Source organism: Gorilla gorilla, chromosome 15 (assembly GCF_029281585.2).
Source record: "Gorilla gorilla gorilla isolate KB3781 chromosome 15, NHGRI_mGorGor1-v2.1_pri, whole genome shotgun sequence".
In the NCBI taxonomy this organism is placed as follows: Eukaryota; Metazoa; Chordata; class Mammalia; order Primates; family Hominidae; genus Gorilla; species Gorilla gorilla.
This window is the reverse complement of record NC_073239.2, coordinates 124648890-124665565: the sequence shown is the minus strand read 5'-3', so window position 1 is coordinate 124665565 and position 16676 is coordinate 124648890. Positions and strand designations below refer to the sequence as shown.

The window sequence follows — 16676 nt, the reverse complement described above, 5'->3', positions numbered from 1 at the left end:
CTGCAAAGAGGTAACCAAGGCCCAGGGAGCTGAGAAGACTTATGCGGGGTCACAGGCAATTTAAAGCCATAACCAGAAGGCATAAAATGACCCAGTCAGATGTGGAGGAAACAGCCTAGTAGTGAAAAAGGAATTGAATGAAAGGGGAAAAAAGACGTAATAGTGCTTTGAACCAAAGAGCTTTATAAACACTTGTGGCTTTAACCTGCCCAGGAGGTAGACAAGCATGTGCCCTTTAGTTTGTCCTCAAACTCAACCTCTCACAAGAGGTTAAGGAACACACCCAAGGTTGGAATTGACACTCAGACCTCCAGACTTCCTGGCTTTGGAGCTGGAAGCTCAGCCTCCACCTCCCTTGTCTATCAGGAAAAACATCTGGGTTATAATGCTTGAGGATGGGATATCAAGGGGAAGTGGTGGAAGTTTTTGAGCAAGACTGCATGAGACCCTGCTAGGGGCCCCTCCCATTCCCTGAGTCACGCCTCAAAGAAGTTTCTGCACTTCTATCCTGGAGGCTCCCCTTGTATGACCTTTAGAGAAATCTATTTGCCTAAGACGTTGGATGGAAGGAAAGAGAGCTGAGACTTCAAAATGTGTGAACACAGACACACCCCAAGGAGCTGCCTAAAGTAACAAAGCCTTTCCTTCACATGGCCACTTCTGCCTGTTCTAACAGGGATCCCCAGCCACGTGAGCGAGTGCCTAAAGCAAAGCAAGAGGAACAGGCAGGACCACAAGAAGAAAAAGCAAGGGGAAGTCATCTTTAAAGGCCAAAAGGTCACATAAAACATAATAAAATACAACCGTTTCCTTTAAAAATTTTAATGGACAGGAAATGGTATAGAATAACTGCCAAGTCACATAAATTAACTTTTTTGTTAATGTTTGTGATCCCGGAAAGAACACACTATCAGTCGATGCAAACTGCATGGGCATTTTCATCAGTCATTGTCTGGGCACATGACTGAGTGTGGGCCACGGACCCATCTTTACTTGGTCCAGAAATAAAAGCGGCTGCCATGTGTGGCAGGCTGCAGATCTCCCTCGATCTCAGGGCTGGGATCCGGTCTTGGTCTTGAGTGATAGGGATTCTCCGGTAAAGGTCGATCTGTTTTCACTTTGGTGACCTGGGAAGGGTGAAGAGGGCAAAAGCAAAGTTGAAAGCTAGGGTGGAGGAATCTGTAACCATCAACGCACCTCCTGGTGTCTCCTCATTGCTCCCACTGCTACAACTGCTCCCCGACTTAAATTCCCAGCAAATCACATTCAGACTTATTTAATCGTTGAACAAACACTCAGGAAAGCCTACTTTATGTCATTCCCTGTGGTAGAAACTAGGGATACAGAAGGGAACAAGATACTGTCCTCAAGGGGATCACAGTCTACTGAGGGAGAAAGCCAGGAGTAACAACCAAGATTTCCAAATTACCCTGATGCCTAATGGCAATGATGGAGACAGGAACTGCCTCTATAGGAGCAAGGACTGTGCACATCTAACCCATCCTGAAGGCTGGGGGTCTGGAATATTTTTAAGGAGGTAAGACTTAGCTTAAAGTCTGAGCAGGAGCCAGTCAGAAAGGCAAGGGAGGAAAAGACATTCCAAATAAAGAGTACATATGAAGATAGGCAGGCATGTCTTCAGAATGGCTGAATCAAAGGCTGCATGAAGAATGGAGGGAGATGAAGCATCTCACCAAGAACTTATTGCTAGAAATGATGCTGAGCACATGATTCTATCCCATTTTCACTCTTATGAGGTCATTCTGCAGGGGCTCACTGAGGCCACCTAGCTAATAGTGGAAGAAATCGTACCCAAAGCCAGATATGCCTGCTCCAAAGCTTGTGCTTCTTAATACCACACTACAGTGGTGGACAGGCCACATGATAAAGGGTATTAAATGATATGCAAAGGTGTTTGCGTTTTAACCTGACGGTTAACAGGTGCCACTGAAGCACGGCAGTAACTAAATCCCATCTCTGTAGGCTGGGAAGTGTGAAAGCTAAACTGGAGAGAGGCAAGACACATACTGGGGAGCTGAGCCAATAAGCCAGGAGAGTGGTGAAGTACTAAACTGCAACAGGGAGAGAGATAATTTACACTCACAGCATCCCCCAATGGTCACAAAAATCTCAACTGGAAAGCCAGCAGAAACTGCTGTCATTTTCAAGATAAAGAAATAGGCCCAGAGAAGTAAGAAGACATAAGGCCACAGCTGTCAGCAGTCTTCTGATTATTCCTCTACTGGTCTGAACTCTTAAGTCACCTCATGTAAAATGACCAGATTCATCTTCCTAGATGTATAAATTCAGAAACCTTTTATTGGGAACAGAGCTTTTGTGTATACAATCACACAATTATTATTATAACCACCTTATGAGGCATTATTATCTCTAGTGCACAGATGAAGACCAGGGAGGTTGGCATGCCTAAGATAAGATACACACTAATGTCAGAGCTAAAGCTGGAACCTAAGTCTTCAAGTCTACTAGTTTTGTTTGTTTGCTTTTGAAAGTTATCCCACCGCCCTGTCATAAGTACAGATGGTTCCTAATGATCCACTAGTGGTTCCCTGGTATTTGCAGCTCCTTTAAGGAATTAAAGACATTTATGAAACTGGCTGGGCACAGTGGCTCATGCCTGTAATCCCCGCACTCTGGGAGGCTGAGGCAGGTGGATCACTTAAGGTCAGAGTTCAAGACCAGCCCAGGCAACACGGTGAAACCCCATCTCTACTAAAAATACAAAATTTAGCTGGCCATGGTGGCGGGTGCCTGTAATCCCAGCTACTCAAGAGGCTGAGGCAGAATTGCTTGAACCCGGAAGGCAGAGGTTGCAGTGAGCAGAGATCGTGGCACTATACTCCAGCCTGGGTGACAGAGTGAGACTCCACTTCAAAAAGAAAAACAAAAAAAATGTTGCCCAGGCTAGTCCTGAACTCGTGAGCTCAAGCGATCCTCCTGCCTCAGCCTCCCAAAGTGCTAGAATTGCAGGTGTGAGCCATGGCACCTGATTGAGAAATACACTTTTGAAAAGAGTTAAGAGAATTTTTTTTTTATCTCACAGAGTTTTAAAAAATGTTAATACAAAGATTCAAGAATAAATATGCTTTCTTACTAGCATGACTTGTTATTTCTTCTTTCATAAGTCAGAAATGAGAAAAGGTAGTTTTATTTGTTACATGTATAAGTTCTACCACTTTCCAACCTAGAATTATCAACTATTTAAAATAATATGTTCAGTACATCAGAAAGTATCTGAAAATAATCAAGCCAGATATAAAAGACAAAAAAATTGCTACATTATTACTTATGACACCAAGCTTATAATCCAACCATTCACAGATGCTATACACAAAGAGAAGGGAACTAGACCGGGTATGGTGACCTGTAATCCCATCACACTGGGAGGCTAAGGTGGGAGGACTGCTTGAGCTCAGGATCTCAAGACCAGACTGGGTAATATAGCAAAATCCTGTCTCTACTAAAATACAAAAATTAGTTGGGCATGGTGGCCTGCACCTGTAGTCCCAGCTACTTGGGAGGCTGAGGTGGGAGAATCACCTGTGCCCAGGAAGTCAAGTCTGCAGTGAGCTGTGATTGCACCACTGCATTCCAGCCTAGGAGAGAGAGTGAGACCTGAGTTTTTTCCTCCATGCCTTGCTACCTGTGCTGCCCCACGGGGAACGGAGGGAGCTGAGGCTGAAGAAGCAGGGATGGGTCAGATCATAAAGGGCCTGCATGCCATGTTATGGAGAAGATGCTTTATCTCACCAGCAATGCAGAGTCCCCGTACAGTTTTTAAAAACACAGTGACGTAAGATTTGTTTTCCACACAGATCACTCTTCTTGTGGAGGTGTAATTTAATCCTCAATTCTTCAATTTCATCTAAAGCCCACATTGATCCACCCTCCTCTCCAAGAAATTCATGTCCCCCAGGTTAAGAACTCCTGTCCAAGAATAAGATAACAGCAGCAGGAACAATGAGAGGATTAAAAAAAAAAATTCCAGAAGATGCTAATCTAAAGGAAGTGATGACTGCATGGAATCAGTAGGGAATGAAGAATTCAGGTTTCTAGCTCTGATGTTTCAACAGACGGTGGTGTCACAACTAAGATAGGAAATATAGGAGAAAGAGAAACACTTTTAAAACTACAAGAATGTAGTTTTTAAAAAAAAATCTTAGATATGTTCCTGAAAAATGTGGCATAAGCCTGATCCTATTTCCCCAGTGAATTCCACAATAACCTCCACAATGTTTTCAACTGACAGTGTTTCACTAATACTTTATCTTTCTCTACTCCCTTCTGTTCTTTAATTAGCTAATTAACTAAAAACAAATCTGCACATGCTAGAAGGCCTAAAGAAAAATTTTTTTTTTTTTTGAGACGGAGTCTCGCTCTGTTGCCCAGGTTGGAGTGGAGGTAGTGGCACAATCTCCATTCACTGCAAGCTCCACCTCCTGGGTTCACACCATTCTCCTGCCTCAGCCTCCCAAGTAGCTGGGACTACAGGCGCCCACCACCATGCCCGGCTAATTTTTTGTATTTTTAGTAGAGACGGGGTTTTACCATGTTAGCTAGGATGGTCTCGATCTCCTGACCTCATGATTTGCCCACCTCAGCCTCCCAAAGTGATGGGATTACAGGCGTGAGCCACCACGCCCGGCCAGAAATATTTCTATTTTTAAAAATTCCTTTCTGGATTGTGTATAATCACTGCCTAATATGTTTGGTAAATCTGGTAAGTTCTTACATCATATCTGTATTTACAGAGACCATTTGCTGACCACCTCCTGCCTTTATCCCACCCGAGTCAGAGAGCGAGACCTCCAGCAGAAGCCTTCTTACCTTTGACAGTTCTCCCAGGTCAGGCCGCACCCAGCCCAGTTTGTCCAGCACACACTCGTCAAACTTTGCCTGCTGTTTGCGACAGTGACGAAATAACTGCTGGCCAGTATAATCAATGCAAGTCCAATATTCTGTAAAAGGCTCTGCACAGTGACGTTTTATCTGCCTGGAAAAGAAAGCTGGGTTAGGGGCATCTCTTTGCAAAACAATGAAAAACAGAAAAGTGAGAAAAAAATAGGTACAGATCTCAAATACATAGCCTTGCTTTTTGAAAGGTATGTGAGTACATATTCTTACCTCACTTACAAGACAACTTCAGGATCCTCAATTTGAGAACAAGTTAGTAAACAAAAAAGATTTCTGAGGTAGAAAACCTAATTTCTTTATATAGTAAGAAGAAAAGAGTGTAGCCTAATGCACGCCTATTTTACTCAGAGAGGAACTCCTTACTTGGGGCCTATTTATTCTTTTCTTTAGATCCAATTCCTCTAAGGGTATCAGCTTAGCAAATTTAGAAGAGAAGGAGGCATAATTAAATCATGGACATGCTGATAGAAGTCAAACGTGACAGACAACGGCAAAGGAAGAGACAGAATTATAAAAAGCAAATACACAAACTAACAAGCAGAAGATCCTGGGATCATTCAGTATAAAGACAAACTGTACTCCACTCCTCAAAAGCTCAAGGTCCTCATTTTATTTACGCATTGAACAAAAATAGATATTAATCCTTGCTATCAAGAACAAAGTTATATTATATTTGGTATTCTCTGTTAAGAAGCAGGCTAGCATATAATTCATTCTGTGGCCATCAAAAATGGCTAGAGAAAACTTAACTTCTGTGTATAAAAAGAATAAGTTTCAGTTTTTTGCAAAATCCTCCTTATCTTATCATTCAACCCTGCTAGTATGCATGTTCAAGCAAGAATAAAATACCATCATTTTATGTAAAAGCCATACTTGAGGCAGTGAAATTCAGAACACCTCTTTCTCCCCATGAAATAATAATTTTATTATTTAAGTGCTTACCTGTCATACTCCAGAAATCTAGCTACACTCTCACATGAATCTTGTTTAACATGGATCAGGAAGGAAGGATCTCAGAGATGGCTTAAGGAAGTATACAGTGAAAAATCTGCTTTCCACCCTGCCCAATAAGCCACTCAGTTGCTCTCCTAGAGGTTCACCAATGTCACCAGCTTCTTAGGTTTCCCTTCCGGCTATACTAAGCATAACCTGCACCCACATAACTTCTACTCAAGAATCACTTTGGTAGAAAGCAACCATTTCCAATGGGAGTTTTATATTCCTCCAAAATGCAGCAGCAGCAGACGGGCTGCAAGCCACTACTCTAGTAGCACGGATCCCTGTTCTGGACCCTGTTACCCATACCTAACAATTATCTACTAATGCCTAAAACCAGCAACTTCAGCAGTGAGAAATTCCTCTACGGAGGCAGTTAGGCACCTTGGGAATTTGTGAAATCCAAACATTCCCCGCTTAAAATGTACTACCACTGGGCCATGGAAAAAATGCTTTGCAAAAGTTCTCTTAGAAAATAAAAATTGTTTAGGCTGGATGCTGTGGCTCATGCCTGTAATCCCAGCACCTTGGGAGGCCAAGGTGGGCGGATCACTTGAGGCCAGGAGTTCAAGACCAGCCTGGCCAACATGGCGAAACCCCATCTCTACTAAAAATACAAAAATTAGCCAGGCAGGTGGCACACACCCGTAATCCCAGCTACTCAGGTGGCTGAGGCACGAGAATCGCTTGAACCCAGGAGGCAGAGGTTGCAGCGAACAAAGATCACGCCACAGCACTACAGCCTGGGTGACAGAGTGAGACTCTGTCTCAAAAAAAAAAAGAAAAATTGTTTAAATAAACACACACACACACTCAATCTCGCTGGCAATCAAATCAATGCAAATTGAAACATTTGCACCTCCCAAATACTGCAAATTAAATATTTGCACCTCCCAAATATTTAAATACTATGCATACCAGAATCCAGCGCTGAGGACAGCATAAATTGATCCAACATTTAAAAAACAAAAGCATTTGCTGGGCACGGTGGCTCACGCTTGTAATCCCAGCACTTTGGGAGGCCAAGGCAGGTGGATCACGAGATCAGGAGATTGAGACCATGGTGAAACCCCGTCTCTACTAAAAATACAAAAAATTAGCCAGGCGTGGTACTGGGCGCCTATAGTCCCAGCTACTCGGGAGGGTGAGGCAGGAGAATGGCGTGAACCCGGGAGGTGGAGCTTGCAGTAAGCCAAGATCGTGCTACTGCACTCCAGCCTGGGCGACAGAGCGACACCCCATCTCAAAAAAAAAAAAAAAAGCAATACAGTTCAAGAGCCATAATGATGTTCAAAGCCCTTTATAGAGTAAACTCACTGTTAGGAAATTTATGCCAAGGAATTATTAACTGATGAAAATGATCTATACGCAAAGGTAATCACTGCAGATTTATCCAAAATAATCAAAAACTGAAATCAACAATGATGTTCAATAACAGGAATTGGTCAGGTACGTTATGGTTGGTTTATCCACTGATGGAATAATATATAACCATTAAGAATGATGATCATGGCCAGGTGCGGTGGCTCACACCTGCAATCCCAGCACTTTGGGAGGCCAAGGAGAGCGGATCACTTGAGGTCAGGAGTTCAAGACCAGCCTGGCCAACATTCTGAAACCCCATCTCTACCAAAAATGCAAAAAAATTAGCCAGGCGTAGTGGCGCAGGCCTGTAGACCCAGCTATTCAGGAGGCTGAGACATGTGACTCGCTTGAAGCCAGGAGGCAGAGGTTGCAGTGAGCCAAGATCACACCATTGCACTCCAGCCTGGGCAACAGAGTGAGACTCCGTCTCAAAAAAAAAAAAAAAAGATGATCATGAAGACTATATAGCAACTTTGAAGAATGTTTCCAATAATATCAAGTGAAAAATGAATTTCTAAATGTATACATACTATGATTATAACCACAAAAATATCTTTGCATAGGGACAGAGACAGCAGAAGCAAGAAAGGAAGAAAGCAGCTACTGTGCTAAGGTATCTATTTTTTTTCTCTAACTTCATTGTAGTGGACATTGGTGGTTTCTGCCTTGTCAGCAGTCATTCCCCATTCTTCTGTAACATCCTTCTAATTTTCCTTTGGGAACAACCCCTCCCTGTCTCTCAGCAATGTGGTTTGGATGAAGCTAAGTCCACTCCCCATCTCAGGCCTGACCAATTAGAGCTTTTTATCTCCTGAAGCACAAGTGATGCAATGATATGTATACAAAGTCCGCCAGCCAGGACAATTAGACTCAGTCCAGGAGCTTCTGCTCACTTCTGGATAAAGGGCACACTTTGTCTAGGTTTGCTAAGCAAGTATCAACAGAACAGCAACTCGAGTGGCTGGTGGCCATTTTTGGTACAGCAAGGTGAGAGTCTTTCTGAAATGAGGTCAACAGAGAAAACCAGAACTAAGAGACTGTGAAAAGAGGAGAGGCAAAAAGACATCAAGTAGTTGTGAAATTATTTAAGCCCTTGAATCCAGCCCTGCCTGATGCCAGGCCTATTTCTGGACTTCAGAGTTACAAGAGCCAATTTCCTTTGAGTTGACTTTCTCTCCTTTTAAATAGAGTGCTAATATGCTTGTTAAAACATTTTCCTACAATTACACAGTTTAGTTTTTTTTTACTTCAGTATCAAGCACAATGACCTACCTAAAACCTAACTCCGAATACAGTTTTCTTTCCATCATACCTGTGTTCTGTAGTAATGACAACAACCTAGTGAATGCCTGCTTAAAAAGGACTGTGATAGGTTGTTTTACGTGCCTTTTCAAATTTTTCACAGCAAAAAGACTTTCCCCTTGCTGTAGCAAAAATGGTCACCAGTCACTTGCTTAGCAAACCTAGATAGGTATTATTTTACAATTTGGAAACTGAGATTCATGGAGATAAAAGAACTTGCCAGATAATAAAAACAAAACCAAAAATAATTATCATCCTTTGAATGTTTTACCTTGGTCTGATTTCAAAGCCTATGTACTTCCTAATAAAATCCAGATTATTAGCTGGCTGTTCACTTATTCATTTAAACCTTTATGCTTCAACCAAGTAGGCACTGATACCAAAGATTTTTACCTAAAGAAGTCCAAAGCACACTTGTTGACCAGTTTGCCTTCCTCTAAACACCGCCTCGGATCTTTCTCTTCCCAGCAGCAGAGCATAAACTCCTTGTTGGGCTTATCACATTGAGCTCCATAGTGATGGCCGCAGCTTTAAGCACAGCAGAACTAATTTTCACCTAGGAAAGGAAAGATAGGACAAAGGCCACAGACTGTGAACCAGAATACCACTTTCTCAGCTTTACCTCATGCGGGTCAGAATAGAGAACACAAAAGTAGCACTGTTCTGACTTTACCAAGAAAATTAAACACTGTCATAATAATAATTTTTTTTTTTTTTTGAGACAGGGTTTCACTCCCATCCCCCAGGCTGGAGTGCAGTGGCGCGATCTCGGCTTACTGCAACTTCGGCCTCCCAGGCTCAAGCGATTCTGCTGCCTCAGCCTCCCAAGTAGCTGGGATTACAGGCATAAGCCACCTCGCCCAGCGATTCTTTAAAATCTATGGTGATTTAGAGAACACGAAGCTCTTTCACATATATTATTTTCTTCACTTTTACAATAGTCTCATGAAGAGATTAATATTCCCATTTTAGAGCAGAAGAAATGGCACCCCTAATAGAATCTTTATTTATGGTAGAGAGAAAAGGGGTGTAGAGAAGGATGAAGTCTTCTGGGATGCAGGGAGAGGAACCAACTCTGGAGAGCCTTGCTGAGTTTCTGCTGCTGGAATAAAATTAATAGATATATAAGGCTGGGCACAGTGGCTCATACAGGTAATCCCAGCACTTTGGGAGGCCAAAGCAGGCAGATCACTTGAGGCCAGGAGCTCAAGAACAGCCTGGCCAACATGGTGAAAGCTTGTCTCTAGTAAAGATACTAGAGATGTATCTGGGCGTGGTGGTGCACACCTGTAATCCCAGCTACTAGGGAGGTTGAGGCATAAGAATTGCTTGAACCCAGGAGGCAGAGGTTGCAGTGAGCCAAGATCACGCTACTGCACTCCAGCCGGGGTGACAGAGCAAGACTCTGTCTCAAAAAAAAAAAAAAATTAAATTAAATTAAATTAAATTAAAGGATAAATAAAACTCCCAGAGGACTATGGAGTCACAGAAGATGAGGCTGGAAGAGATCACAAAGAGCATCCAGTCCATCTAGTCCATCTAGTAATAACTAATAATAAAGTACTAAAATCTACAAATTTTTTAAAAATCAGAGCGTATCCAAGGTTGCCATCCCTTTATGCCCACCAATTTCGCTCAATAGTATTTTAGTGATATTTCTTGAGAAGATACACAGTGTAGATATAGCCAGCTCAGAGAGAACTGCAAACTGTCCAGGGCCTACAAACAGCTGCTTAAGCAAGAGACCTGTGGTCCCTTTTCTGTACTACCTTTTCTTATACCAATACCACAATGTTTTAATTACTGTCACTGAAGATAACATTTTGTTATCTGGGAGAACCATCCTCCTCATTCTTCCTTTTCAAAACTTTTTTGGCTATTCTTTCAGATGAACACCTTCCCCCAATAATTTGCATTCAAATTGTATTAAATTTAGTTATATGTTAAATTAGGGAACAATGGGCACTTTTTATAATACTGGGTGCCTGCTCAAACTTCACATCCTCAGAGAGCCTCTCTCTAATCATCTTATATAAGCTATTATCAGTGGTCACTCATGTGGTCTGGTCTTAGCATTCATGTGCTAAGTCTGATCAATTCTAGACATACTTGTTCTTTCCTCTCTGTAAGCACAGTTTCTGTATTAAGCACCAATTACACTGGGGTCATTAACATCTTTCTCAATAATTTTAAGAGCCCCTGAGTGGTCTGTGTGTGACTAGAACATAAGCTCCCAGAGGGAAGGGATTTTGTTTTCAACAGAGATCCACTACTGTAAAGATATCAATTCTCCCTATATTAAGCTATGGTAATTAAATATAATGTTGACTACGGTACACACCAAGCACCCAAAATAGTGTCTAGCACAAGTAGCTGTTGAGCACCCACTCTTTGCTAGAAAATGGGGATACAATAATTAGAAAACAGATATGAATACATCAATCACACCTTCTCATCCACAACACAGTATTTCTCTCCATTTATTCATAGTCAAGTCATTCTTGTCCTTTGGTTAAAACTAGTTTCCTTCATTATAGGGACCTTGAACATTTCTTGTTTATTCCTCCGTATTTTAGCACTTTTGATACTATCTAAATAGGATAGTTTTTCTATTAGACTTTCAAACTGTTTACTGCTTGCTTGTATACTGTATTTTCTCTCCAGCCATCTTACTGAACTCTTGTTAGTTCTGACACAAAACTCAAGAAGATTAACAGAAAAACTGCCATTTACAAATAAAAACTGTCTCTTTCCCTTCTGCTACTTTATTTTTTTCTTCTTATTCTCATTTCCTATTTTATTGCTTTAACCAACCCCTTCAGGACAATACAGATGAAGAGCAATGACAGCAGACAACCTTCCCTTTTTCTAAAATTAAAAGCAAGTTTGGTATAATATTTGCTGTTGGTATCTGGAATATAGTTGTTTGGATATTCCTTGTTAAGAAAGCTTCTTTCTAATTCTAATTAGTTTTGCTTTACTGTTGTTTTCTATACCAGAAAAGACTAAAATTTTTAGGCTTTGTTTTCATTAATTTATAAATGTAACATAGAGCATTAACAGATTTTGTAAAACTGATCCAATGTATTTCTAGAATAAAATCTAGTCTGTCACAGTGTATTATGCTTTAATACACTACTGAATTTGATTTGTAAAATTAAAAATTGTTGTGTGAGAACAGTCTGTAATTTTATTTTATTATTTTTTTGAGACCGAGTTTCGCTCTTGTCCAGGCTGGAGGGCAGTGGTGCAATCTCGGCTCACCGCAACCTCCACCTCCCGGGTTCAAGTGATTCTCCTGCCTCAGCCTTCCTGAGTAGCTGGGATTACAGGCATGCACCACCACATCCGGCTAATTTTGTATTTTTGGTAGAGACGGGGTTCCTCCATGTTGGTCAGGCTGGTCTCAAACTCCCGACCTCAGATGATCCTCCCACCTCAGCCTCCCAAAGTGCTGGGATTATAGGCGTGGGCCACCACGCCCAGCTGTAATTTTATTTTTTTATGCACTTTATGCAGCTAGGTTATTAATAAAAGGCAAGGAAAGATGACAAGAGTAATTAATCTATACACTATAGAAAGGAGAATAAAGTTATGACTATGTCTATTAATAGTGCAACTGTTACAATTATCAAAGATAAAGTTATGACATAAGTGAAATCTGCCATGATGACTCTAATAAATTTATGTTTAAAATCTGTAAAGTTTTTGTATTAAAGTTTTTGAAAATAAAAGAATTTATTTAGGTAAACTGGCACACATTTGCTTGTTTTATTACCTATAAACAGCTAGGAGAATAAAAACTAACACTCAAACTTTTCTAAAAGCTTAATATATTTTAATAATTAAGTTAGTTATATTTACTTGTCATATGCCTTAAAAGAGCTTTAACTGGCTGATTCAATTATTCAAAGGCCCAAAACTATACGGCCCAAAAAGCCTGACACATTATTTATTTCCCTACAAATGTGGAAATCTTATCAAAATGAAGGTATACACATGTTGCTGAGCACATAAAACACCATCCCTGTCACAGGAAAATAAAGGAAGACATTGAGTCTGTTTCATAATTAATGAAAAAGAGGGATGTGCTAGAGACAACACAGTGAGTCAGTGGCAACCCCAGAACTAGAACACAGAGATTGTGACCTCCAACCAGGCTTCTTCCCATTATATCACCATCACTGAGGTGGATGAGCCTGAGATGTCACCATATCCCCTCACCTGCTTCTTCACTGAGACTGATGAATTCCAACAGAAACAACATCCTTTCACAGCTGTTTACCATGAATATCGTCTCAAATTCATTCAGATCTCTTTGTCTCAAACAACACAGAATTTCAACATCCTTCTCATTTATTCTCACAACAGCCTCACTGCACAGCAGGGCTACACAGTCTGCAGGTGTGGAAACTGAGACAAAGTCACCATCTAGAGCCAATCAACCTTCTAGTCCTGTCCTTGTCTCCTTAAACTACGTCTGTACCTCTTTTTGTAGTACTTTATTTATACCATGCCTTGAGTTTTCCTAAATTTATGTAAAACAGAGAATAGTACTTAATAGAACTGTTATGAAGATTAAATGAGTTAATATATATAAAAATAATAAGAACAGTGCCTATCACATCGAAAGCACACCATAAATATTAGCTATTTTTATTTTTACTCAAAATTATCAAATGTGTCCAAGGACTTTCCAGTCCAAAGCTTCTGACTGCTTTTTCAATGGGGATGTGTCATAACTCCTAAGCCAATGAGGTCCAAAATGTATTTAACTCGTTCTCCAAACGGGCTCCTTTTTCTGGCTTCACCAGTACTATTGCCACGCTGCAAATCTGACTTTGATTCTTCAACCTTCCCTACCTCCAATATCTAATCCATTGCTAAGTCTGATCAATTCTAGATATACTTGTTCTTTGCTCTCTGTAAGCACAGTCTCTGTAAGCACCAATTACACTGGGATCATTAACATCTTTCTCAATAATTTTCAGAGCCACTGAGACCAGTCTCCCTGCTTTTCTTTTTCTTTCTTCAATCCATTCTTCACACAGCTGCTACCATGATCTCCCTAAATGACAATTCTTATTTTACTCTGCTGTTATATTAGCAACCAAACTCTCATTCAGCCTTAACAGCAGAGTAAAGCCTAAACTTCTTAACGGGTACCGAAAGGCTTCTGGACCCAAACTATCTTTCCACCCTTCTCACCCACAACATTTCAAAAAGGGACTGACTATTTACTGTTCTCTCAAAACACTGAACTCCTTTTTGACTCTCTGCATTTTCCTATCTCCTTACTTTTGCTCGGACCCTACCCTCACTTAGAGGGAGGGGTCTTCTCTTCATCTCCGCCCATAAATGCCATTCTTCATATGCCATTTAGTCATGTCTTACATTATGCCCAAAAAGTGCTTTCTCTATTCCCTTTATAGTTTCAGAGAATTTTATAGCTGGGATCACCTCATCTTACAAATAACCGTGTCTGCAAATGCTAAAATCAAGTAATCAAGGTGACCGGCAGGTAGGCCTAGAATTTAGATACAACTTCAAATCTTTTCCTAAACCACATCTTCCCCCTTTCATAGTATTTAATCACACCTTGTCTTGTATTTTAGTTATTTATGTAATTATTCGTATGTTCATTCAATTGTGTGAAGAGTAAAGGCAAATGTATTTCAGATGCATCAGTTGTATGAAGTAGAACTTCAGATGTTTGTTGAACCTAATAAAAATTGCAACAAGAAATACAGCAACTCAAGATTAACCCAGCTACATGGGGTGGGGGCAGGGGGTTGGTTCACCGGGGGGAACAAAAGAGTGGGGGCCACATGGCAGCTCCCCTCTGCCACCTCAGAGTAAATGTCACTTTAATATAATAAAGTCCCTGAACATAGCTAATAATTTCTTCCTCTGAGGAAAATAACAGTTGCCACTCTCACAGGCATCTAAGATTAAATGAAGCATTGCAGGTAGAAGACTTAACATATGGCCAGGCGCGGTGGCTCACGCCTGTAATCCCAGCACTTTGGGAGGCCGAGGCAGGCAGATTACGAGGTCAGGAGATCGAAACCATCCTGGCTAACACGGTGAAACCCCGTCTCTACTAAAAATACAAAATATTAGCCGGGTGTGGTGATGAGCGCCTGTAGTCGCAGCTACTCGGGAGGCTGAGGCAGCAGAATCGCTTGAACCCGGGAGGTGGAGGTTGCAGTGGGCCAATATCGCGCCACTGCACTCCAGCCTGGACGACAGAGCGAGACTCTCAAAAACAACAAAACAAACAAACAAAATACTTAACATGGTGCCTGGTATATCATTGCTGGTACATCATTTCTAGTCTTGGCCTTCCTCTCCTTTAATACAGCCTGTTCTACTATCCAGCCCGGCCATGACACTCCTCTGCCTTAAAACCTTCCACCTCTTCCCACCACCTCCCTTACTGGATCAAGTCTAAACTGTTTGGTCTGGCCTTGTAGAAGCTGCTTCCAAGTCCTATCTCAGCCCGAGTTGCCTCTCCAGGCTCAGCACCTGCTGCTTCCCACCACCACCACTAGGGTCACATCAAACTGTACTTGGCTCCCTAAACACACAAGTTCTGCTAGGCCGTCTCATTCTTGTGAGTTTTCACCCATAATATAGTGGAAAAGCACTGGTTTTAAAATCAGACCTGGGTTCACTTCCAGCTCTATTACTTACGAGCTCCGTGACCTTGGGCAAATCATTTCTACTCTCGGGGACTAATTCCTTATTTATAACGTTACGACCAATTGTGTGTGTGTGTGTGTATATATATATATATATGACCAATTGTGTGTGTGTGTATATATATATATGGTGTATATATATATATATATGGTGTATATATATATATGGTGTATATATATATATATGGTGTATATATATATATATGGTGTATATATATATATATGGTGTGTATATATATATATGGTGTATATATATATATGGTGTGTATATATATATATGGTGTATATATATATATGGTGTATATATATATATATGGTGTGTACATATATATATGGTGTATATATATATATATATGGTGTGTATATATATATATATATGGTGTGTATATATATATATATATATATATCTTACCTTATAGTGTTGCTGGGAGGATTCAATGAATTAATGCATGGAAAGTAATTAGCATCCTGCCTGGTATCTAGAAAGGACTTGATCATGTTAGCTATAATTAGTAGGGTATGTTTCTACTTCACTTCTCACAGCACTAACTACATTGTAGTGTGACTGCCTCTTTATGTGTCTGTCTCCCTACTGGATTGTAAAGTCCATGAAAGCACGAAGTACATCTCTTCCAGCGTTACGTGCACACGTTAATTACTCAAATGATATCTCTTGAATAAACGAATGCTTTAAATGGGTCCTGTTACCAAACACCTTCCCAAGGCTGTGAGTAGATGCACGCTCCAATATTGTCTCATTTTCCCGCGGCTTCGTCACCCCACTCTATGCACTCGGCACCGGCGATACCACTTTAAGGTAGGTGACCGTCCCCCTCGACTGTGAGCCCCTAGAGTTGTATACTCACCTCGCATGCAAGTTTGAGGATTAAGCGACATAAGCTAAGGAAAATGACTGGTTGGTGCTTAATAAAATGTATCACTATTATTCACGGAAGGAGAAACAGGTCGCTGTGGAGGGCGAAAGGGGGAGGATTCTAGAGCCACTGCAGGATGCGACAGGGTGGGGTAGAGAGGGGAGGCGACTCCCAAAGCTGCGGAGGGGACCTCCGGGGGTCGACCTGTATATGCGTTGGAGGACTGGGGAGGGGGGCCCGGGTCCCAGGATCCGCGGAGCCCAAGCGGGGCTAGGCCCAGGCCCGAGAAGCCGCAGCCCCATGTCTCCCTTGCCTGTCCTCCGGATAGCCTCACCTCATCTACTTTCAGCTCCTCTAGAGTGGGCAGCTCCACTATCCCCGGCATGACGGCTGCAGCCCCGACCCCGACGAGAAGCCCTCAGCCGCGTCGCCCCCGTCTCCTCGAACTCCCCTTTCGACCGCCGAGTGCCACACGGCGCCTGCGCATGCGCATCCAGCA

At 41.6% G+C, this 16676-nt stretch overlaps 1 pseudogene; it reads right to left on the bottom strand.

Annotated features, from left to right (window-relative positions):
* LOC129527285 (NADH dehydrogenase [ubiquinone] 1 alpha subcomplex subunit 8-like) overlaps positions 1-16669 on the bottom strand; it is a 135717-nt pseudogene extending 119048 nt beyond the window's left edge.
* Positions 16670-16676: the final 7 nt, after the last annotated feature.